The sequence below is a fragment of the Halichoerus grypus genome, chromosome 2 (genome assembly GCF_964656455.1).
Source record: "Halichoerus grypus chromosome 2, mHalGry1.hap1.1, whole genome shotgun sequence".
Classification (NCBI taxonomy): domain Eukaryota; kingdom Metazoa; phylum Chordata; class Mammalia; order Carnivora; family Phocidae; genus Halichoerus; species Halichoerus grypus.
Genome location: NC_135713.1, coordinates 31,561,669 through 31,587,468, shown reverse-complemented (window position 1 = coordinate 31,587,468; position 25,800 = coordinate 31,561,669). Strand labels below are relative to the sequence as shown.

Here is a 25,800-nt window from a genome sequence, read left to right as displayed (position 1 = left end):
GCTCGATATCTGGTGTTTTGAGTGGGGAAAGAGGGCATTGAGAGATAGTAGGTACAAAGAGCACATCCTGAGACTGGAATCAAGTGTTTGGAATGTATGGATAGATTCAGATATTTAATCTGGTGGGTTAGCTCTAGGTGTCTAGAAAATTAGCATAGGGTAGGAAAGAGCAGGTAATAAGAGGTCCTATCAGAGTGAGGGCTGGTCCAAATCCAGGTCTCCAGGCACTTAACAACTGGATAGTTCTTGTTCTACATCTTTCTCAACCAGGTCTCTTGGGGTGGGCACTGTTAATTAAGGCCTAATGTTGGCTAAAAGCGGAAGGAGGGTTTTGGGTGCCATGGAAGTACAAAACAGTTTGGTAATGACCCAGAATCCAGTGAATAGATGTAGAATAATATCCAACCTATAATTAAGAAGAAAATGTTTTTCTTCCTTTAGTTGGGACTTAGGGGCAAATCTGGGGTAGGGGTGGGGAATAATTTACAGAAGGGAAGGGAAGGGATTTCAGAGCTAGTCAGAGGTTTTGGCCTGAGGCAGGGGACTTAAAATAGAATACCTAGGGAAGCCAGCAGGTGATGTATAAACTGAAGCGGGGATGGAGGAGACAGTGATGTACTGAAGAACAAATGACCATTTGAAGGGTCAGCTTTAACTGGTAGTGTCGTATGGGAATCTGGACCCCAGATTTTGCAAATATAGAAACAAGCATCTATCTTTTTAAATGAAACCATCTTCATTTTTAAACCTTGGCAACTAATTTCCAAGGTATAGAATGCCATGAGGGCTGGAGTCAGTTTGACTGGTACCGGTTTGTGATACCTAGCCTCAGAAAACTTTTTGGCTACAAGTATTGCAGTATTTCTGTCTCCTGGGTGCTTTGGGGTCTCTTTGTGTCTCTTTAAAAACCACAAAGACTTGGGTCGAAACCAAAGGGAAACAAGAAGCCCGTTAGTTAGAGCTTGTCGTTGAAATGAAATCAATTAATCATCTCACTCTAACCACCTTCTAACTCACCAAAATTAAAAGCAAACAAGCACAAGTGAAACCAAATGAAAGGCAAAAATAACTGCCCCAAACCTCAGCTTCTTCCTGAGTCTCCATGGATGGCATCAATCACCTACTGTTATTCAACTAAGAAACCGGGCAGGGTTTATGACTTTTTTTCGCCTCAATCTTCACATCTTATGATGACTCAGGGCCAACAAATGTCACCTTCTGAACTTGCACGGCTCATCTCCTTGTCTGTCCATTCCTGTTGCCATTGTTCTACATCGCGTTCTATTGTCTTTTGCCAGGATTATTCTAAAAGTTTCCTTATTGGCATTCCTAACTGATTTTGTGAGGAAACAACACAAACACACTCTTTTTCCAGGATTAGGTCTTGGCTAGGGTCTGTGTCTGAATCCACAGATGGGGCTTAGCAGATCTGATCCTCTCACCTGCGGTAACTGAGACAAGAGGCCAGAATGTTTTGAGCCATAGTGGGGGGTCTGCTGGAATAATTCCCAGTTCCGAAATTAGAACAATGTAGCACACAGGTTAGTGCTGTCTGGGAAATCTCTTTTTCCTCTTCCAATTTTTATGTGTTAGCACAGACTATATATTCATATTTTTATGAAAGTAGGGTCATTAGGTGAGCTTCTGAAAAATGTACAGTAATGAGATAAACCAGATCAGGCGAGGATTGTTTTGTACCACGTGTCTCACCAATCCCCATAGCCTATTAGAAACTTAAATGTCCATTCCTTAAGTGGGTTTCAGGTTCATAGATCAAATAATTAATGTTAGATAGAACATAAAACTGGGGAGAAAGTGATCTTATCATGGTTAGATCATCCTCTGGTCTCTAAGGTTAACCCGGGGAGTACCTCCGGAGGCCAATATCTTTTAGGACTAACATAGAGATGTCCCAGCAGGACCACAATCACTGACACTAATTTTTCCAGTGCTAACATGAAGGGGAATGAATGATTATAGAAGAATTAACTAGAGTTTATAAATGAATTAAAAACCAAAAAAGGACCCAGATTGGGAAATGTCTACTAACTTGTTTTTAACTAAAAGGCCCTATAGTTAGACTGCCTGGATTTTATAGCGACAGGTTATACTAGCTACTTACTAGCTATGAGATCTCAGATAAGCTGCCTATCCATTATAAGTCTTAATCCCCTCATTTGTACAATGGGGAAAATATCACCTACCCCAAGTTTTGTGATGAGGATTAAATAGGAAAGCACATAAATCTCTTAGCAAAGTAGCTAACATTTAATAATAGGCAATTAATGAATTTTAACATCTTTATACTTACTTCTCAATGAAAGTCTATCCCCCCCACGTGTATCAATATAAAATCATTTTAAGCATACTCCTAAAAATAAAAATGCATGTATTTGGAGGAATCTCAGAAGGATAAAGTGTTCTTAATAACTTTTGAAAATATAGTCTCATGGTTCAGAATTCAAAAAAGAAAAAAAAAAGCTGAAAGCCTTTGTATATCAATCACCTTTCTCAGCTAGGTAACCAATGTTACCAGTTTTTTGAATATCCTTCAAGAAAATTGATGCATCTACAAGCAGAAGCAGACATTTTTTTCCCAATTTCTTTTAAAAGTGTTTTTGAATCTGAACTTTTCATCTATACCAATATGAAGAATTATTATTGTTTTCAAAAGGAACGGAGATGATGCCACTTTGATGTAAATATGTGTACTGTAATTTTTCTAAGATCATATCTAACACTTGTCTTAACATCTAGGTTATAGGACTGTGAGACATATTTTATGGCTCTAGTATTTGTGCCAAACATTACCTTGTATATTGAATTTATATGACAGTTCAATATGGTCAGGCCCAGATGATAAAGGATTTGCTGTGCTTGATTAAATTAAATTAAATGCAAATATATTTTCCTTATAAAGAATATTCTGCCCTTTGCAAGACATAGGAAGCCTGAAATTAGCTCTGGTATTTTCAGTGAGTTTCAAAAACTAGTCCCTGAAATAAAGTAGCAAAATACCATGGTGAAAGAGCGGTTGTGAAAGGAGTTTTTTGGAATATTGTTCTTTCTTCTCTATTCACTCACTCAAGACTAAATATAGCATTTCCAAACTGTAGAAAAGGTATTGACTATTGAAAAGGTAATGGCAAACTCTATGCAGGGCAGCTTCCAAAAAAAAAAAAAAAAAGTGTTAGGAGGATGGGAAAGCCTAACTGTTCCTTTTAATATACCACTCACCGGGCCACATTCACCCTGCAAGCAGACTTTGCTATAAGAACATGAAGTCTTGGAAACTGTAGTGAATTCTATGGGTGCCCCCTCTAGACCTCCATCACCAGCTGGAGCACGCCTCCACTCCTGCCCTGAGTTCTGTAAGTGCTGCAGCTAAGGCTTGCGGCAAACCTGCTTCTGCAGAGGAGCTCTCAATCAAACGGGACCCACATCCTAAGCAGTGAAAGCCCCAAGGCGCAGTCCTCAGCCAATGCTGATAGACCAACCAAGGTTTTCTTAAAGCCAGTCCCCTTGCTGGGGGTGGAATAACTCTGAGTGGCTCAGGTTCCCACGCTCCCTGTGGGATCAAGCTGAAGCTAGACTCCCAGTGAGAGCTCATCCTTGTTTAGAAGTGAAAAGGAGCAACTGGAGAGCGGAGGGCAGATGTTAGGGACCTCATTTAGAATGGGATGGTCCTGGAACAATAATGGCAACATTCCTTTTTTTTTTTTTTTTTTATGGTAACGCTTTTCTGAGCAAGAGTGAAAGGAAGCTCCCTGTCTGTTCTGCTTCTACCTCAGCCTTCCTAAGCCTGATACAGTGAACCCGTTTTCAAGTTGATCCTGTTGGAACCCACCTCATCAGCAATGTTTTGTACTGTACTTAGAATTGCTAACGTTGTTCCTTGTACCATTAGAATCCTGATGATATTCCCTGCTCATATATGACTCAGAGTCAATGATGGAGCTAAAATACTAGGTTTTTTCTTTCTTTCTTTACTTAATATCTAAAAGTCAACTAGAGGAATTGAAAGAAGGGGCCACCAGCTCCAGTAGGAAGACAGGAACACCTGTTTTCTACATATTCCCTCTTCTTTTAAGGCCCTGACTTCCTGTTCACAAACAGAGTAGGTTCCCAAGTTTTGGTCTAGTGCTGTTTTCATGCATTTTTTAAAGCAGTAATTTCCACAATGGTGGGAAGGAAGTAAAGGTAAATGGGGTTTTAAGCAACTTGGTAAAGTTCACATAATCTGGCATAGCTTTAGGAACAGCCTATTTCCTGACTCCCCAAATGTGCAGGCAACTCTAGACCCTAAAAGAGGGTGGATAAATATTTTTAGCATTTAATAAAACCTTGGAAAACAGAAAAAAAGACATTCAGTATGACACAGCAGAGTGATCTCTCAGCTGAAAATGAATAGAAGTCATATGATCACATGTTAAAGAAACTTAGGGTTGTGCCAGCTCACTTTCTTCAGCTTTATAATTTTGAAGAGAAGAAAACTGACTTGCTTATAATTCCACAGCTGTGTAGGGACAGCTACGGCTAGAGTACAGATCTCTTGATAATGCAGTTTGCTGTCTGGGAACACCACAGAGTAGATATCCTGAAAACCTCTCCACTTCCATATGATTGTCCACTCAGAAAACTCAAGAGTATCTTTAAAAATATACTTGCTGGATTAAAATAAAATAATTTGCATAACTGTAAACCAACAATGTGCAGTTATAAAACAATTGGTTTGAGTTGATCATTATTTACTCCCTGGAGCTGTGGAGAAGCAACCCTTACTACAGACCAAGGGAGTTCTTTATTACCACCTGAACACAAGAGCAGGTTTTGTTCATAGGGAAGTGGACTGGACATTGTGTTGGGCGAGCAAGAGACAGTGTCTCCCATACTTTTCCAGAATTATCTGTGTAGGTGGCTAAGTTTATTAAGTGTTCTCTGTGTGCTTGAAAAGAATTCTTAATCTCTAATTATTGATTACAGATATTGTATGCACCTGTAAAGTGGATCATATATATTCATTCTATCAAATTTCTAAAGGGTCGTGTTCAGATATTATGCAATTTTAACTTTTTGAGTGCTTAATGTAAGAATATACCACTAGGTTTGTGGGTTTGTCAGTGAAAACTGTTTGCATGTACTCTGTACTGTGCTTACTGATAATGCTTGGATATATTCCTACCATCATTATTTTTCCTTATGATCATCCTTTTTTTGTGCTTTATCCCTTGTTTCTTATTTCTTTTTTCATCCTCCATACTTGGCGAAATTTCACAGTCTACTACTGCAGTAATTCTCTTAAATTTTTGGTATACATACTTATCCAAAGTTTGAACTTAATCAACATCTTTACCCTTCTCCAAAATAATACAAAGATTTTAGAATAATAATGTCTATCTCCTCTCCTGTAATTTTTGTCATACTTATTCTAGCAGTTTATTTCCAGCTTGATTTTCTTAACCCTCTTCTCTCAAATTAATCATTTGTACCAACAGGTTTTATTAAAACTTTCTAATTTTATTTTTCAAATTCTGATTTTATTTGCTCAGTGTTGTTTCTAGCTGTTTACTCCTTTATTAGAGGTTCGGTTTCCTTTATGCAGAAGTGTTCTTCCACTAATTCTTTTAGCCAGAGTCTGAAAGAGAAAGCTCATTTTTTTGGTATCAGTGTGTTTTTGTTTTTCAGCTTTTAAATGATTGTTTAGCTGGGGATAGACTTTGACATAGACAGACATTTTTTTCTTAGCACACTTCATTCTGTAATTACCTCTTTGACTTCTTGTTGATATGAAATCTGTTATACATATCATTGTTGTTTCCCTTTTCTTTTTGTTTCCTTTAAGATTTCTTTTGCTCTGTATTTTTAGTAATTGATATTTTATGCATTTGTATTTATATTTATTTGATTAATTTTGCTTCCTTTTTAAAAATTTTTAAAAATTTTTATTCATTTGAGAGAGACAGGGAGTGAGCAAGAGCATGAGTAGAGGGGAGTGTCAGAGGGAGAGGGAGAAGCAGACTCCCTGCTGAGCAGGGTGCCTAATGCAATCCTAGGACCCCAGGATCATGACCTGAGCTGAAGGCAGATGCTTAACCGACTGAGCCACCTAGGTGCCCCGAATTTTGCTTCTTTTATATGAAAATTTGTCATTCATGATCTCTTTGAATATTTTTCCTTCACCATAATCTAGATGCTGTTCTTTTAGAATTCTTTCTTGAGCTTGACTTTCTCATTCTCTTGTTCCTATTTGCTAATCTCTCATATTTTACATCTCTGTCTTCTGGTATGTTTAATAATTTTTTTCATGTATTTTCTAGTTTGCTATTTCTGTCTTCAGTGGGTAGTCTGATATATTACCTGTCCTGAGTTAAATTTTTTTGGTGTGTGTGTTTGTGTGTGATATGCATTATTCACGCAGAGAAGGGTGTCAGACATTTATAGTAGTAATATAAAATGCATGTACTTTCCACTTAGGTAATAAAGTAGAATATGACTAATGGCTTAGCATTCTCCTGTGTACTTCTTTCCAGTCACACCACGAACTGCCAGGTAGCCATTGTCCTGACTTTTTGTTAACTATTTGTATTAGAGTTCTCCAGAGAAACAGAGCTATTAGAATGTGCATGTGTGGGCGCCTGGGTGGCTCAGTTGGTTAAGCGACTGCCTTCGGCTCAGGTCATGATCCTGGAGTCCCGGGATCGAGTCCCGCATCGGGCTCCCTGCTCGGCAGGGAGTCTGCTTCTCCCTCTGACCCTCGCGACCCTCCCCCCTCTCATGTGCTTTCTCTCTCAGTCTCTCTCTCTCAAATAAATAAATAAATAAAATCTTAAAAAAAAAAAAAAAAAAAGAATGTGCATGTGTTTATGTATATTAAAAATTTGGCTTATATGATTATGGAGATTGACAAATCCAAAATCTATAACATAGGTCAGTAGGACAGAGACCCAAGGAATAACCAGTGTTGCAGTTCAGGCCTGAAGGCAGTCAGGCTGGAGATCCAGGGAAAAGTAGCAGTTCAGGTCCAAAGGGAGTCTGCTGGCAGAATTCCCTCTTGCTCAGAAGTCAGTCTTTTGTTCTATTCAGGCCTTAAACTGATTGGATGAGACCCACCTGCATTATGGAGGGCAATCTGCTTTACTTAAAGTCCACTGATTCAGAAGTTAATCTCATCCAAAAATACCCACACAGAAACATTCTCAGAGTAATGTTTGACCAAATATCTGGACATTGTAGCCCCACCAAGTAGACACATAAAATTCAGAATTAAAAGTCCATCCCTTGTCAACTTGGCATCCATACACAGCTCCTTAAACCGTACCTAATCTCCAAATAAAGACAGCAACAAGGTTATAATTACACCTAACATGATACAACTATCTTGCACACAACTGCAAATGCACTAACCCTTTCCCCAGAAGAGGATGCAGTATTCTTGAGTGGTGTTTACTCTTTTCCTTGACACTGTATTCCTTAAATATTGTGTATAACTTTTGATTCCCCCAAAACTTTACCACTAATAGCCTATTGTTGACTAGAAGCCTTATCAATAATATAAACCAACACATATTTTGTATGTTATATGTATTACATACTGTATTCTTACAATAAACTCTGCTAGAGAAAAGAAAAAGTTATTAAGAAAATCATAAGGAAAATACATTTACAGTACTGTATTTATTGATACCGTAAGCTTATGTCATCTGTTCACAAGATGAATTGTCTGTTAGTACTTGCATCAATATTTTCTTACATGATGCAAAATACTATATATTTATTGAAAAAAATCCACATCTGGATTGGACTTGCATAGGTCAAACCCATGTTGTCCAAGGATCAACTCTATTTATAATAAAATAAGGAAGAAATGCTCATTACAGTTACAGTCCTAATTCTTAACTGGTCATGTGGTTGTAGCTAGTATTTAGAACTAACTTCTTTTACTACCCATTCCATATTCCCATTGCTCTCAGCAAACACCTCAGCTGGTGATAGTTCTTAACCTGATGGGATGACCTTAACCTTCATTCTTGAAGGGTATGGCCCATTAGTAGTCCTGCCTGGATTGAGTTGTTGTAGTTTTCCATTGACTTTTTTTTTTTTTTTTTAAAGATTTTATCCATTTATTTGACAGAGAGAGCACAAGCAGGCAGAGGAGCAGGCAGAGGGAGAGGAAGAAGCAGACTCCCCGCAGAGCAGGGAGCCCGATGTGGGGCTTGATTCCAGGACCCTGGGATCATGACCTGAGCCAAAGGCAGACACATAACAACTGAGCCACCCAGGCGCCCCTTTCCACTGACTTTTATCCAGCACCTGGTAATACTAAGCAGTACCCTAAGGGATCTCCTGTATTCCAGACATATTCTGCCTTATCTCCACTGTATAGGAGCAAGCAAATGTTTTTTTGATAGTCAGAATCAATCATTCCAAAGAGCACAGAAATTCTCTTCTTTGCCTATTGATTTAGAGGCATGAGGAGTCCAAAGTGGTCAGGTGGTAGTCTTAACTTCCAGTTCAATGGATCAGTTCTCCCTTTGGAGCTAAGACTTCCAGGCCAGCAGAACATAAAGTTGTGGGGGGACAGGAAGCAAAAATCTTATTATTGGGTCACTAGGGGTAATAGTGAGTGATGCCCCTCCCATTTCTATTCCCTGATTGCTGGAACCGTGAATCCTGGCTATGGGAGAAATAGAACCATATATTGGATGTTGATTCAGAGCATATACATGCTCTCCTGAAGAACCTTGCCCCGCCCCTGAAAGGAATTTTCACCTAGCTGGCATTTGTAACTGAGTCTTTAAAAGGCCCTTCTACCATTCAGTCAAGCCAGCTGCTGCAGGATGGTGGGGAACATGGTAAGTCCACTGAATTCCATGAAATTGGGCCTATTGCTATAATTCGTTTGCTGTGAAATGAGCTCCTTGATCAGAAACAACAGTGTATGGAATACCATGTCAGTGGATAAAGCATTCTTTAAGTCCATGGATAGCAGTTTTGGCAAAAACATTGCATGCATGGAAGGCAAATCCATAAAATATCTTCCCCTTTTTGCCCGTTCATGGAGGTCTATTCACATACCTCTTTCCCAGACTTCCTTGTCACCAACTTTCCAGTCATGTTCTTTCCAAGTCCCTGACTAGCCATACCATTGGCCACAACCCCTGACTAGCCATACCATTGGCCACAACCCATGAATGGTAAATAAACACACATCTGGCCATTTCACCTAAGCAAAATGAATAACCAGATGCACTGCTTGAAGTTCTGCCCACTGGGAGGATTTTCCTTCATCACTGTCCTTCAGAAATGTCTGAGAGAGGGGCTGTAGTGCTATGGCTCTCCACTCACAGGTGGTGCCTGCATATTGTAGAGAACAGCTATCTACAAAGCAGGCCTAAGTCTTCTCTTCCTCTGTCAACTAATTGTAGGGCAGTCCCCCTGAGGCCATAGGTGAAGCCTGGGTGAGACAAAGTAGTGTAGCTGGAATAGGGACCATGGGCATTTGGGCCACTTCATATAATTTACTTGTGCCTTCAGGAACTGTTTGGGCTTCGTCTCACATATACCACTTCCATTTGATGATAGAGTGCTACTGTGCACACTCAACTTTATGGGCTGGTGAGTCAGATTATACCCAGTTCATGATGGACAGCTCAGGTTGCATGGTAACTTGGTGGCCCATGGTCAAGCCTTCAGTCTCTACTAAGGCCTAGAAGCAGGCCAAGAACTGTTTCTTAAAAGGAGAGTAGTTATCCCAGAGGATGGCAGGTCTTTTCTCTAAAGTTCTAGGGATCTGTAATGAGATTCTCCTGTACGGGCCTGCCACAGGTTCCATCTAGCACCCCTATCTGCCACTGACACTGCACTTTGGATCTATTGGATCATATGGTCCAAGTGGCAGAGCAACTTGCACAGCAGCCTGGATCTGTTGCCGAGCCTCCTGTTGTTTTGGGCCCCATTCAGAACTAGCAACTTTGGGGTTACTCGGTAATGGACCAAAGTAGCACAGCCAAATGAAGAATATATTTCTTCCAAAATCCAAAGAGACCCACTAAACATTATACTTCCCTCCTCTTTCCCTCCCTCCTTCTTTCTCTTTCTTTTTGGTTGTAGGAAGAGCCAGATGCAACAACTTACCTTTCATCTTAGAAAGAATATCTAAATATGTCCTACATCATTGGACTCCTAGAAATTTTACTGAGATGTAAGGCCCTTGAATTTTTATCAGATTTATTTTCCACTCTCTGTCATGCAAATGTCTTGCCAATAAGTCTAGAATAGTTGCTACTTTTTGCTCACTGGGTCCAATCAACATAATGTCATCAATGTGATGGACCAGTGTGATACTTGTGGAAGGGAAACATAATCAAGATTTCTGTGAACTACATTATGACATAGAGCTGAAGATTTGGATATACCCCTGAAGTAGGGCAGGGAAGGTATATTGTTGGTCTTGTCAGCTGAAAGCAAACTGCTTCTGTCTGGTAATCTTTATTAATAGGAATTGAGAAAAAAAGCATTTGTCATTTTATTAGCTGCATAACAAGGTTGTGTTAACTTGCTCAAGCAATGAAACCACACCTGGTATTGTGGGTGAAATTGGAGTCACTACCTGGTTAGGCTTACAATTATCCACTGTCATTCTCCAAAATCCATCTTTCTTCTGCATAGGCCAAAGAAGTGAGTCAAAAGGAGATATAGTGGGAATTACCACTCCTGTATATTTCAAGTCTTTGACGGTGGCACTAATCTCTGCAGTCCCTTCAGGAATATGGTATTGCTTTTAATTTATTATTTTCCTACATAGAGCCAGTTCTAGTGGCTTCCACTTGGCCTTTCCCATCAGAATAGCTCGTGGTCTATAGATCAGAGAACCAATGTAGGAATTTTGCCAGTTGCTGAATATGTCAATTCCAATTATGCATTCTAGAATTGGGGAAAAAACCCACATGAGGTGTTCAGGGACCCACTGGGCCCAGTGTGAAATGGACTTGAGTTAAAAAACTCCACTGATCACCTGACCTTCATAAGCCCCTCCTCTGACAAAAAACCTGTCATGTTTTGGGCCTCCTGGAATCAGTGTAGTTCAGAGCCAGTGTCCAATAGTCCCCAAAGGTCTTATTATTTCCTTTTTGCCAATGTACAGTCACCCTGGTAAAAACCCATAGGTCTCATTAGGAAAGAATTGGAAGAAGGATTAAGAGTGTAAATTTTGGGCAGTGTACTAGGATCCTTCCTTAAGGGGACCCAGCTGCCTCTTCATTGAAGGGGTTCAGATCTGTCAGCTAGTAGAAGTCTTGGTTAGATCTTAGGAAGCATAGAGCCTCTGGCAGGGCTATATTGAGGCCCAGGTACTAAACTTCTAATAGGGGTATTATCAAAGGGATAGGATGTTTTGTATTTTCTGTCTTTAAATTCACATGGCTTACCTTGACTGCTCAGCAGTAAATAAAAACAGAATAATTCTGCGAGGTGAAATGGCTATCCTCAACTGACCCAAATAGCTGGGCATGGAGAGGAGAGGACTTTCATTAGAGTATGATCAAGACATGCCAGATAGAACTAAGAGATGAAGACAAGCCCATCTAAGCATTCTTCTTCAGGGTAAAAAGATAGTATGATGGCAGTAGGTATCTGCTTTTTGAATCCTTCTGTTCCAATACAAACTGGTGTATTTACCTATCTTTTCCACAGCTATCATTCTGAGATCATTATTGTCTGTCCTTCTTTGGTTCTCATCACTTCTCCCTTTTTGGATTTCCTGTTCCTACTCTTTGTGTGTCACTAGTATTAGTTTCTTGTGGTTGCAGTAACAAGTTACCACAGCCTTGGTGGCTTAAAACAAAAGCACTGGGTGTTATACACAAACAATGAATCATGGAACACTACATCAAAAACTAATGATGTACTGTATGGTGACTAACATAATAAAAAAAAATAAGTTAAAAATATTCTTTTATGGTTCTGCAAGTCAGAGTGTAAAATCAGTTTAATTGACCTGAAATCAAGATATTGACAGGGCCATGCTCTCTATGGAGATGATAGGGGAGAATTTGTTCCTTGCCTTTCTACCTTTTGCTGGCTGTCAGCATTCCTTGGCTTGTGGCCACATTACTCCAACTTTCAAGGCTAACATCTTTAAGTTTCTCCCTGCTCCATATCACATTGCTTTCTCCTCCATGTGTGTCAAATCTGCCTCCGTCTTAGAAGGATACATATGGTAGAAATGATTATATTTAGGGTTCACCTGGAGGATAAAGCACCTGAAGATCCTTAATCACATCTGCAAGTATGCTTTTCCATAGAAGGTAATATTTACAGGTTCCAGGGGATAGGAAGTGAATATCCTTTTGCAGGGAGGGGCATTTTTCATCCTACTGTAACATGTCTCCCTCTTTCTTGACTCTGTCTCTCTCCTTCCCCCTCTTTTTCTCTGTCTCTTTCTGTTAGAACACATCCTCTAATAGCTTTAGAGAATGGATACATGCAAAATGTTATCTGAGATCCTATAATTTTGATTCTACCCTCATATTTGTTTGTGACTTTGTACATGGAACGTTAGAATGGAAAACATTGTTTTTCAGAAAACATTAGTATGGGCACACCTGTCTCTTTCCTTGCTGCTCTTCATTAATTCCATTTTAGAAGAGTTTGAGCATTTGAGGTATTTGTAAAACATCCTAAATGTTCTGCAAGTCTATGAACTTTTGGGGAAAGTAAATCCTTTAACTTGTGCTTGTATTCATTCAAATCCTCTTGGAAAATTTTAATCAAGGCATTCAATTAATAGAGCACAAAAACTTAGCTTTGGAATTGTTTAATCAATTGCAATTAATTAAAATAAAGCTTGAAAATAGGAAGGCAGTGATATGTATTCTACAAACACAAGTGAAACACTGAACAAAATAAATGATGAGAGCTCTGATGCTGTTTTAATTTTTAAAATCTATAATTTCGATTTGGGTTATCTTGATTTATGGAAAGAATCTTTCAATGGAGTTCCTAGTTTTGTTTGGATAATTTCTATACTGGAAATGGGATATATTGAAAAGGATTTCAGTTTTCCAGCATTTAAACTTCAGTTAGTCATGGAGATAATTTAGTTGATGAATTTTATTTTGTAAAAGTATTTGTCAAGTGAGTACTCTGAATGAAAATATATGGGCTGAGATAATAATATGTTGCAGTAGGGCAAAATTATAATCGCTCTGAAGTTACCAGATACTTCATCATCTTCAGGGAAAGTCGTTTTTCAATGAAACATATGGCCTATAGAGAAAAGCTAACAAAAGATGTCAACATTTTTGCATTTATTAACTATTAAATGTAGAAGATTGAATGAAGTCAATGTGAAAACAGTTATAACCATATTAAAATAAAAAGAGATATTCTTTAGGAAAATATAAATGACACATTATTAGAGTCAACGATGGCTAAGAAAATGGTTAATTGTAAATGAGTAAGTGCCAAAAATAATCATTCTGCCTGTTATTCAATGTCCAGAAAATCCATATAAAGATTTTTTTTTGCTTTAATGTAACAAGCATATGTTATTTTTCTTAGAAGTAACTCTGTTTTTGAAACTAGCTTTTTAAAAATTTATTATGTTTAATTAGCCAACATATAGTACATCATTAGTTTTTGATGTAGTGTTCAATGATTCATTAGTTGCATGTAACACCCAGTGCTCATCACATCACGTGCCCTCCTTAATACCCATCACCGGTTGAAACTAGCTTTTGAATGGAACTGTTTTATACTGACAAGAAGTAAACCAATTTGTCAGTCAAGAAATTTTTTCAAGTTACCTAACTTTATTTTTTTCTTAAGATTTTTTTATTTTTAAGTAATTTCTATATCCCACGTGGGGCTCAAACCCTGAGATCAAGAGTCGCATGCTCTACCACTGAGCCAGCCATATATGATCACTTTATTAACACTGTATGTGACCTTTTCTTCTTTAGATGTTTGTAGAACTTTTTATTTTTTGTTTTTCAGTGTTCTGAATTGTCTCAGTGATGTATATTTGTGAGAATCTTGGCCCTCTTTCAATCTGGAAATGTATCCGGGGGCAGTATTTTGTTAAAGATTTCATCCCTTCAATTTTCATGTTTTCTCTCTTTCTGTATTTTTTTTTTTTTTTTTGATCTTATGCCTTATGGGATGCCCTTTTCATTTTCTTCTCTTTTCTCTTATTTTTTTCATTTCCTTTTGCCTTCTTTTCTGGAAGATTTCCTTAACTTTATCTTCCAACATTTCTATTAAGTGTTTCATTTTCAGCATAATTTAAAAGAAATTTCCAAAAGTTCCTTTTTTGTTATCTGAATGCCCATTTTATTTTTATAGCCTCTGTTCCTTTTCATGGATTCAAAAATATTTTCTCTCTGGAAATATTAATGATGGTTTTATTTATTCATTCATTTTTAAAGTTTTCTTCTCCCTTTATAATGTTGGTTTATTCCAAGACAATTTGTGTGTGGCTCTGTCTCTTGATTGATTATTCATGATTAAGAACTGGAGATTTCAAAGCTGATTGGAAGATCCGAGTGCTTGAGTGAGGCTTTGCACATCACTGTAGGGTGAACGGTATCTAAGTTTTGCCTCCTGGGTGTTTGGAGACTCAGGAGAAGTCTGTTACAGTGTTTTACTGGATAATAAATGTCTGACTGCATTCCCGGAGCCAAGCCATTCAGCATTAGGTATTTACATGGTCACTAAACTGACCTCTTCTTGGTAAATGTACCATAAAGACCCACAACTCTGACCGGCATTTACTAGTCCATACCATGTTTGTTTACCTCTTCAGAACAAAACCCTCCAAACTTCTAGGGCAGGAATAATTGTTACAGACAGTGGACTAAGAAAGGTAAGAAGAGGGAATCTGGGCTAGTAGAAATCAAACTGCTCCTGAAACTCTCTTTCACCCATAGTCCTAGAGTTACTAGTGTTTCCAGTTCCAGAATCTTTTAGCATTCTGTGGTACTGTGGACTTGGTTATTAGTTTTTCTGGCTGTCAATTTTGTATTCATCTTTCTCGGGTCTCCTAAGTCATTTATACTTGTCCTGCTTTCCAGCTCTCAAAATTCAGCCACTGTTGGCTCCCCTGTTGCTCTCTCCATTCTATTACATTCTTCTTCAAATCTGTCTGCTATTTCTTATAGTGATTTCATTAGGGTTCTTATTCCTTATTGTTTTTTTCATTTTAAATGTACTGACTTTATCATTTTTACATTGTTGAGTCCTCCACTTGCTGAAGTGAGACTTGAGTTAAGGTGAAATTATTTATTTGTGTGGTCTCTAATTTTTTTAGACTGTGAGCTTCTCTCATCATCCAACACCCCCCACCCCCCATCTCCACTGCTGTGGGAGTTGTCTGTCTCATTCATGGCAGAAATGTTGCTATAGTTTTGCATTTCCATCTGCATCTCACCTGCTCCAGACTAGTCATTATGTTAATTTCTTAGCTTGAGGCTTCTTGCTTCTCATAAATCATGTAAATTCTGATTCCACGTGTGCATGTTTTGGACATCTCACTTTCTTTTTTTTTTTTTTATTTTTTTTATTTTTATTTTTTTTTATTTTTTTTTAAAGATTTTATTTATTTGACAGAGAGAGATACAGCGAGAGAGGGAACACAAGCAGGGGAAGTGGGAGAGGGAGAAGCAGGCTTCCCGCTGAGCAGGGAGCCCGATGTGGGGCTCGATCCCAGGACCCTGGGATCATGACCTGAGCTGAAGGCAGATGCTTAACAACTGAGCCACCCAGGCGCCCCAGGACATCTCACTTTCTTGTGGTTGTCTTCTTTTTATTATTTCCATTCAAAGAGCTTCCTTATGGTTTGTCTAAGCCTGGGGTGCTTCTTGCACTGAGAGGCCTATTCTTCTAGGCTCCTGGCTTGAGGCATAATATTCTGTTCCAGTTACTACCTTGTAAGAAATCAATATCTTGTGTCTCAGGTTGACTTCCCCAGAAGGATACTCTGAGATGAGGATTCGTGTGAAAGTAATTTATTAGTAAGTGATCCCAGGAAAAATAGGGGTTTGGAGAAATGGGACTGGAAAAGGAATTTGGCCAAACAAGGGCATGGTATCAAGTAAAATCCCACCTGGGAAGCTTTGGCTTGGGTCTGAAGTAAAGATTGGTAGGTCACACCTTAAAGCCCTCCTTACAGAGAAAAGGGAGCCAGAGTAGTAGGAGCTCTCAAAGTGGTTCTAGCAGTCTGAGCCCAGCTCCCTGACAAAGAGATGAAGATGCTAACTGAAAAGTACACAGGATATTTGGGCGCACAAATTGGTACAGAATCCAGAGGACCATGGGTGGAGCATTGCTAGTGCATCCTGGCCTGTCCCTGCCTGGGGCTATACTATAGCCTTAGCTTATGTCTGGATCTACTCTGCAGTCTTCCCTCAGTGGCACCGTATTGCCCTGGCATGGGGAGAGCTATGCCTCTATTTTTATGCCGCCCCCCCTTTGTTTTCTGGGACTTGGGCATTTCCTTTCTTTTTTGTATTAAACCATTACAACAGGGGTTGTGCTTTTCCCAATTTTATGTTTAAAGTGGACAGGTGTGTCCATGTTAGCACATTCTATCATGGTATAAGACATGAAGCCTAATATATATGTATCACTTAAGTAGAAAAAATGATCACATTTCACTGTGGGTAAAGCCGATTACATGGCTGAAAAGAAATAATTTGTATCTGTTAGAAATTACATGCCAGAAAGTCCTAGAAAGAATTGTGGAATATGGTGATTTGGCCTTAGTATAATGTGGTTTATTCTCTACAGTTTAGCATACTTCAAGACTGATTCGAAATTTGATGCTAGTCTTTTGAAATTGTGAACTGGGATTTTGTTTTGCAAAAATTATCTCTTTGAATTTTATATTTCATTTTATTAGTAACATTTTGAGGACAATCAAAAGATATTTTACCAAATATAGTTTATTGTAAAGAGTATGGTAAAACTTGGTAAGAGTAAAAAGACCATATCTTAGATGAAGCAGGTTTATATTCCCTCCCATTATCCATTCCTTTACTTCCTAAGATGTCAGAGCAATATGAGAGACACAGGCATGTTAGGTAAGTAAAATAATGCACAAATGAAATCCAGAGTCTTATTATTGCAGCATGACTCGTCTCTTACAGGGTTTGATCTGATTTGTGAGGATGTGCAGGAAGAGATGCTTTGTGTGTGTGTGTGTGTGTGGTGTGTGTGTGCTTTAAACAGATTTGAATGAATCATGGTCCCTGGTAAATTTGTCTCTGGAAGCTAGGGCTTAAACAAAGGATGGTTTTCTTCTTAAAAGAGTCTCTCAATAACATAACAAAATGAAAAGTGAAAGAAATAAAATGAATATAAAAGCATGTAATGGACATGAACTCTGGAGTCAGATCTGGGAGGGCTTCTTGCTCTGCCGTTCTAGTTCTATCGCCCTCCTCAAATCCTACTACTCTGTGTAAGCTGCAGGTTCCTCCTCTATACAAGGTGTATGATAATCATACCCACTTCTTGGAGTGTGGTAGGTATCAGATGACACAATGCTGAATGATGCCTATCACAACACTTAACCCCTAACTAGAGTTTAATGAATGATAGTGACCAGGAGTATTATTGCATCATTGGTATCTAAGAATAAGGGCCTACAGGGTACATATTTCTGTTCGACAGCTACTTTAAAGTCATTAACTTTATGTCCATATGGAATTATAATAGCAAATTTGAATAATATAGCCATCTTTCCTTCTTTCCTTCATCCTTCCATTTCTTCCTTCCTCTCTATCCCTCACCATCTCTCTCTTCCTTCCTTTCTTCCTTCTTTTTCTAGAATTGTGTGTTAGATTTAGATTCAGAGTAATATATAAATACTGCCCTCCCCATCTCAATCATATGTATTATTAAATCAGGAAATACAGTCTTTCCAAAATCCCAATGAAACTACATAGCAATTCATAGAAGCCTCTCTAGGTTAAGCATCAGTTTCAGCTTGCCCTCTTTGAGAAAACACTGCACCCTAATCTTAAAACAAAACTACTTCCTCTCTTTCAAGAATAGCAAAGGCAAATCATTTCCTAATTCCAGACACAACGGCGCTCTGTGAATTTAGTCTATTAATTCACTATAGGCCTTAGCTAAATCACATACTTAGGTTGTCATTATAAAATGAATCATAGACTTAAAGCAAACAAGCCAACAAGCACACAAGCAAATACAACCAGAGGATTTGCATTACCAAATAAAATTGCCAATTTTCTGAGCTGAACTGGACTAACAACATGTTCATGTCTCAGGTCATGGACAAGGCCTGCATAGGTTGGGTTAATAATCCTAGTTGATTTTATTATGTAAAGGTTAACAAGAGACAGGCGAGTGTTGATCTGTCAGTTTACTGTGTTTTAAAATCATGTTCCTAAAGAATACTCAAAAGTCAGATAGCCACTGGACATTTTTCCTTGCAAATAGACATTTGTTGATGATTTTACTATGACAGATACTGGAGACTTCTTTCCAAGACTAAAATTTGTCTTGTGATACTATTTTCCTAAATGAGTTATGGTATTCATATTTACCTTTCTCAAATCCCTCAGAAAGAGAGTCTTTGTAGAAACAATATAAAACTGATAAGGTCAAAATGCTCTTTGGATCAGTATCGATCAAAAACTGGACATTATCTTAAATGACCTAGAAGAAGTCATATTGGTGATATCTGCAGGGTTCAGACATTACTGCAGTATTACTGAAAAAGTCCCAAATCCTCAGTTTACTAGAAATTAGTAAATTTGGATACTTGTTGACCAAATAAGTTTCCAACTCTTCCTCTTCTGTAATGTGGAAACATTGATCTCATGGGCTTTTGTGACGATTAAATAAAATGATACATTTGGAGTTCCTACACATTGGTTGCAATTGAATAGGTACTAAATAGTGGGGTTTCCTTTTCTTTGACTCTAAGTCCGAGACCAAGGCAATGTTGGAAATTTAAACAAAATGACATATGGTTATGAATAATAGACAGTAGAAATTGCCTAAGTGTCTAATACCTGGTGCAGACGGTAAAAGTGAGGAAACCCTGATGAGGCAGAGATCACTGGTGATGCCATACTCAGTTTATAATGAGATATGACCTAGCATTTTGGTAGAGGCAATGTGGAGAGGAAAGGTATTTATTATAGCTTTAATGTTCAGTTATTTTATAGGGTTTTCCACCTTTGAAAAGTGGTGATATGTAAATAATGAATATGCCAAATATTGTGGAACTAGAATATTTGTCGTTTTAGTGTACTTTGAGTGCATTGTGTTGCTAAATCAGCCAAATGGCATAGTTTATTTATCATATCCATAGACGTATTCTAAATTCCTTTCTCAGAAATTATGGTTAAGACCAATTTATCTTTAGAGTGTATAGAATTTAGCAGATTGAATATGACATGGTAAATGAGAATTAGTAGTTTTACTAATGATGATCTCTAATTTAGACCCATTAATTCTCAAAACAAGCTAGTTCTGAATCTTTTACAATTGATACTGTACTCTTGATAATTAAGATTTTAAGTGAGCACAGTTTATCAAGTTATAGTAAAATGTTTCACTGTAAGTACTATTAGAAGGCTCTGGCTGAAAAACCACAGTTCTCAGGGATGAGCTTTTTTTTTAGTATAAATTACCTACTTCATCTCCTGTGGCATCATTTGAAGCTTTCCATGAGTTGAAGTCAGTGATGTAAAACAAAATCCAGGTGGGCACAATCATGAGAGGGGCATACTCAACCTTTGAATTAGCCTAGAGACTCATTTGATCTGTACATTTGATTGGAAATGTACTGAATTTAGGGAGCATTGTGGTAGGAGTTGAGAAGAGATGAGTCTAAACACTGGTCCACCAGTAACTTGCACAAGATTAACTGTTAATCTTACTGAAATCCTTAAGCCTTAGATTTGTCATCATTAAGAAACCAAAGGCACAATAGCAACAACAAAAAACCAACTAAACTCATTTCATAGGGTTGTTATAAAGATAATTCATTCTTCTAACAGGTGGTTTTTAAATGCCTCCTAGTGTCAGGCACTGTGCTGAACATTAGCCTCGTGACTGAATAAAATCAAGCAGGATCTGTGCTCTCAAAGAGCTTGAGAGACAGATAGGTACACAATCAGATAAACACATAACACATGTAGAATCATTTTTTGGGGAAGGTTCCACAAGGGAGAAAAATATGGTTCTGTAGCTAAGTTGACTTGTCATGTTTGGTAATAGTTCATTGAGGAAATGGCTTTCAAGTTTCTGTTTACAGAATGAGTAGGGAGTGAGGCATGAAGAGAGGTCCCAGCAGAGGGAACAGTGTTGTGCAGAGGACAGAGGGAGATATGACTGAAAGAAGACCTGTGAGGGTACTGCAGAAAGAGTGAGAACAACCTGTTGTGCACTGAGACTTGAAACGCAAAAATGGCTTTGAGGGCAATATTAAGGATTTGGGTCTGTCCTCAAACAATGGACAATCACTGAAGAGTTTTAAGCTGTGGGAGGAGAAAATCAGATTTTGTGGCTACAGAGTGCAAGAACAGCTCATAACGGGCAGGAAAACAGTTAGGAGGCTGTTATGTGTTGTAGGTGAGCGAGTGATTGCTTTGACTAGGGTGTTGTGAGGTTGTGGAGAGAAATGAAATAATTTGAGAGGTACTTATGATGGGTTCAGTGTAGGAGTCGCTGACAGAGAGGCATCAAGCTGACTCCTCTCCTCTCTTACTGGGTTGTCTAAGTGGTTGGATGGTGCTGTCTTTAGAGAAAAGAAACCACTGCAGAGGAGGGAGCCTAACTCAGTTTTTAATTTATTACATTTGAAATATTTTTGAGACATCCAAACACGGATGTCAAGAGAAATTTGGACTTTAGAGAAGGTAAATCTTGTCATTTTGTTATTTCTTCTTCTGTTGTCTTTTCAGCTCACTTTCTTTTGGCTCTTTCCTTATCAGCTTTTGAAACATTCTCAGGACTTTCTTAGTTTACAAACAAAAGAACTCTGAAAAAAACTTAATCCACATCGTATTTCTCTAGCGTTTGCTCAACCTCATTGACAGATTTCCACTGTTTCCATTGTCCTACTTCAGTCACACCTACACTTACCAGTCTTTACTGATCTTGTCTCCAACAAACAACTTTGCCAAATGGCACAGTTCTCATTTTATTTGACTTGTCAGCTCATTCTGTGCTTGCTCCTTCTTTGAAATGCAAATCAATATGCATAACTGCTTATGTAACTTGAGGTGTTAAAGGCATCTCAAACTCAATTCATCTGAATTCAAAGTTGGTCTTTTGCCTCCAAACTTAAAGAGTCTTCAGTGAATGGCTGACAATTCACTCAGTTTCACAAACTAGAAAACTGGGGTTTATTTTTGATATATTTTTTTTATTTTGTCATCCTTCATCCTGTATTCAATGATAACAGATTTGTCATTTGTACTTTCTAAATATATGTTTGCTCTTCATTTTTGCTGCCATCACACCAGTCCAGAGTTCTTAATTTTGTCGCTATTGACATTTGGGGACTGGGTTATTCTTTGTTGTGATGTGCTGCCATAGTATTTTAGGGTATTGGACAGTATCCTTGCCCTCTACCCACTGTATGCTTGTAGTACCACTCTCCCTACTTGTGACAACCAAAAATGTCTCCAGACATTGCCAAATGTACTCTTAGAGGTGGGAGGTATCAAAGTGCCCTCAGTTGAGAACCACTGTTTTAGTCAAAGCGACCATCATTTCTCCCTTGAACTTTTTAAGGCTAACTGATCTCCTGGCCTCCATATGTGATTCCTTTGAATCTATTTTTCATCTATTGTTACAGTGATTAACACACACACACACACACACACACACACACACACACACACACATCTGTTTATGTCATTCCTCTGCTCCCAAAACTTCAGTGTCTTTGTGTTACTCTTAGATATGACCTATAAGACATGAATCTGCCTGAATCTGCCTCTACCCATCCATCAGCCTCATTTCACATTCTATCCTCATCCTCTGTCCACTCTGGCAACATTGACCATCTTTCAGTTTACTGTCTCTGCTCCAGATTCTTTGCACATGCTGTTCCCTTGTCTGAAATGTCTTTTGTTCCCCTTTCTCCATCTCTTCATTTCCAATTTGACTTTACTAATAATGTTTATTTGTCCTCCATATTTCAGCACACGTGGTTTTCCCCCACCCCTTCCCAGAGGAGGCTTTCAAAAGTTTCTCTGTTATATGCTATTAACACCCACAGGTCTTCTTCACACCATGCATTTATGACCCAGTTGTGTAATTGAGTGTTTTATGTCTGTATTTACCTTGGTGAGAATAGGAACCACCTTCTTTTGGTTCTGCAATATGTCCCCAGTGCTTAGTAAGGCATTTTACCTATAGTCACCACTCAATAAATGGTGGTTGAATGAATGAATTAGTAAATAATTAAATATGAATGTGAGGTATACAGATGATATATCAAATTGCTTTGATAGGGATGTTTTATTTTTATGATTGAATTTAGAATATTGGAGGCACTATGCTAGTTTCTGATCTACTCAAAGTAAATTTCTACTTCATGCTGTGAGAAATCTATTTGAACATGCTTTGGGGTTTTGTTTAGGTGCGTGGGGTGGAGGGGAGAACTCTAGCCTAGGGGGGATCTCTAGCCTGGATGTCGAGGGATATATAAACTTGGCTCATGAAATAAACAGTTGGTACAGTGAACTATGAAATAGTTGCTGGGGCTTGCCCACAAATATCTGCAAATTCCATGTACTACTATTCGTATAGTGCAATAAAATTACCTCCCCTCTGGGAGTTGGCTGAGTAGAATTTAGTATTTAATGAAAGGTTGGCTTGATAAGTCATAGTTTCCAAATCAGAAAATAAAACTTTAAGAGGAAGAGATCTGGACAACTATTCTATGAGTTTGTACACATTAGGACTTGGCTTGAAGCTACTTTTAATTACATAAGCCTGTTGGGAGTATGGTTAGTGAAAAGGGATATAATATGGAACTTGGATAATTTTATGTATTGCAGTGTTTCCAGTTACTAATATAATCATCAACACTTACCTATCAACTAAACTATTTAGGCAGTCTAAACATACTATTTTCCCTCTTCCATGCAAATAGAAAGAAAGCCATAGATAAAGAGAAAGCAGATGTTAATTTTTGTAACAAACAGCAGTAATCTGGGGCTGGTTATCTTCATGACTATCCATCTTAAGGAAACATATTTTCCAGTAAAGTTGTCAGCGCTCTTGGAATTGTTTTGGGAACTCTTAATGGTATTTTGCCATAACCCTATAATGTCTGGTTACTACAGCTTCTGTCTTCACTCACAATCTGAGTGACATCAGACCATCCTAACATCCATACAGTCACATAGTTGAGTGTAGGAGCAATGCTCCTTCAGTAATTAACTAATCTTTTAATTTTTTTCTGTAGTGTAGGACACAGAATACTTTGAAGTGATGCCTCAATAAATAAATGCCAATGAGTGGCAATATTCCTTTATTTTTTCTGTTGTAAAAATAATGTCACAACATTAAAGATTGCCTTGCAAATAATACCTATGAAGCTAATTTCTTGTTTACATTTTAAAATCCACTTCATATTTACATACATAATTGCACACTATTTTGTAATAGTTATGTTCTATTTCATAGAATCATTGTGTAATTATTTATTTATGTATTTATGTATTTATTTATTTATTTTAAAGATTTTATTTATTTGGGAGAGAGAGAGCATGAGCAGGGGGGAGGAAGGAGCAGACTCCCTGCTGAGCATGGAACCTGACTCAGGCTCTATCCCAGGACCCCAGGGTCATGACCTGACCTGAAGGCAGAAGCTTAACTGACTGAGCCACCCAGCCATCCCCATTGTGTAATAATTTAATTAATTTTCCCCCATTTATTTAACTTACAATTGTATGTTTGTGTCTTTTACCTAATTTGGGAAGTTTTCTTCTATTATCTCTTCAAATATTTTTTTGCATCAAGCACTTCCTTTCTTTCTGTGACTCCAATGACTTGAATGTTAATTTTTTTGGTATTATGCCACAGATCCTCAAGATTCTGTTCATTAAGAAAAAAAATTTAAATTCTCTGTTGTTTAGATATTTTTTTATTGCTTTGTCTTCAAGTTTACTGATTTTTTTTCCACTGTCATTGCCATTCTCTATTAGGTCCATCCATTGAGTTTTTATTTTAGTTGTTGTATATTTTAGTTCTTAAATTTCTATTTGTTTTTTTCCAATGGCTTATCTTTAATATTTTTGTAAACCTAAAGTGTAATAAACAAATTAAACACTCAAACATTCTAATTCTGTTCTGTTTTGTCCATAAAATTTATGGGTTTAAATATTAGCTTCAATAAATCATTGTTGGCTGTAGAAGTTAATTTTGTATCCAATGTAGATGTGATATACTGGAAATGTATCAGATTCCTGAGAGTTAGCACTGAGAAATGATCAGAGGAGATACTGGGATTTTATTTTTCAGTAGCCCCTGAGATATCTCTTTGGGCTCCCTTGGTGATGAAAACAAATTGAAGAAAAAATGAAAGATGAAAATTTGCCAACATTTTGTGGATAGCAATGAACAGACTTTATTTTCTAAAATATGATGGTTATGATTTGTTAATCTTTAGTTGTCCCTGAGAGAATTTTTTAAAATAATATACTTAAAATTTAAACACCGCAGGTTTTTTTTTTTTCCCCCAGTTGATGATTCATATTTTTGGGGGAGAATATTTTTGGAAAAGTGATTTTTTTATCATTTATTTAAAGCATATTATAATGTTAATAATGAAAAAAAGTAGTGCTGATTCTATATGTCTATTAAAATTGATAAGTTGATTTTCTTTTAAAGACTTTATTTGAGAGGGAGAGAGTGTATGTGCACAATTGGGGGTGGGGCAAAAGAAGAGGGACAAGCAGACTCTCCACTGAGTGCAGAGCTAACACTGGGCTGGGTCCCAGGACCCTGAGATCATGACCTGAGCTGAAGTCAGACACTTAACCAACTGAGCCAACCATAAGTTGATTTTTAACAATAAAACTAACATTTATTGTGCAATAATATGTGCCAGGCACTATTCTAAGGACTCCATCTCTTTATATGTATTAATTAAATAGAGGAATAAATTAGATAATTAAACATATTAATTAAATGAAGTAGATCCTCTCATTATTCCCATTTAAAAATCAGGACATTGAGGTACAGAGAATTTATTCAGTTGCCCCAGGTAACCTAATGGCAAGTGGGGAAGGCAGGATTTAATTAAATTATTTTGACTCCAGATCCTTCTCTTCTTTTACCAGTTTTGTTGAGGATATATGCCAGCCACAGGAATACATAGATTAAAAAAAAACACAATGCCTTCCTAAAAGTCTATTTGGGAGACAAACACACAAATAGAATACAGTGTAATGATTATTATAGTGACAGAATGTTCATGTGTGCTGTGGGGGGAATGACAAGAAAGTGCAAAGTCGGCTTCAGGAAGTTGGATCAGGCTTGGCAGAGGAGGTAACACATAGTTGTCTCTCAAGCGTTGAAAGGGTTAAGTGCATTACCGCCAAACCACGAAAATGGGTATGGGATATTCAGGGGATGTGCCTATAATTCTTCATAACATCAGAGCAATTCTATCTACATATACGTGCATCATGACGGTTGTACTGGTCCAGATTCACCTGCAGACAACAGAAACCGTCTGAGCTACTGTAAATAGAAAGATTTAACACAGAGAATGGGATGCGTTATAGGAAGGTACACTGAGAAGGG

General features: G+C 37.8%; 1 protein-coding gene across 1 annotated transcript in view; it reads left to right on the top strand.

The window, feature by feature from the left end:
* Positions 1-25,800, top strand: part of LOC118547621 (small ribosomal subunit protein eS4, X isoform-like) — a 404,116-nt gene that overhangs the window by 31,624 nt on the left and 346,692 nt on the right. The gene's annotated exons all lie outside the window — the stretch shown is intronic.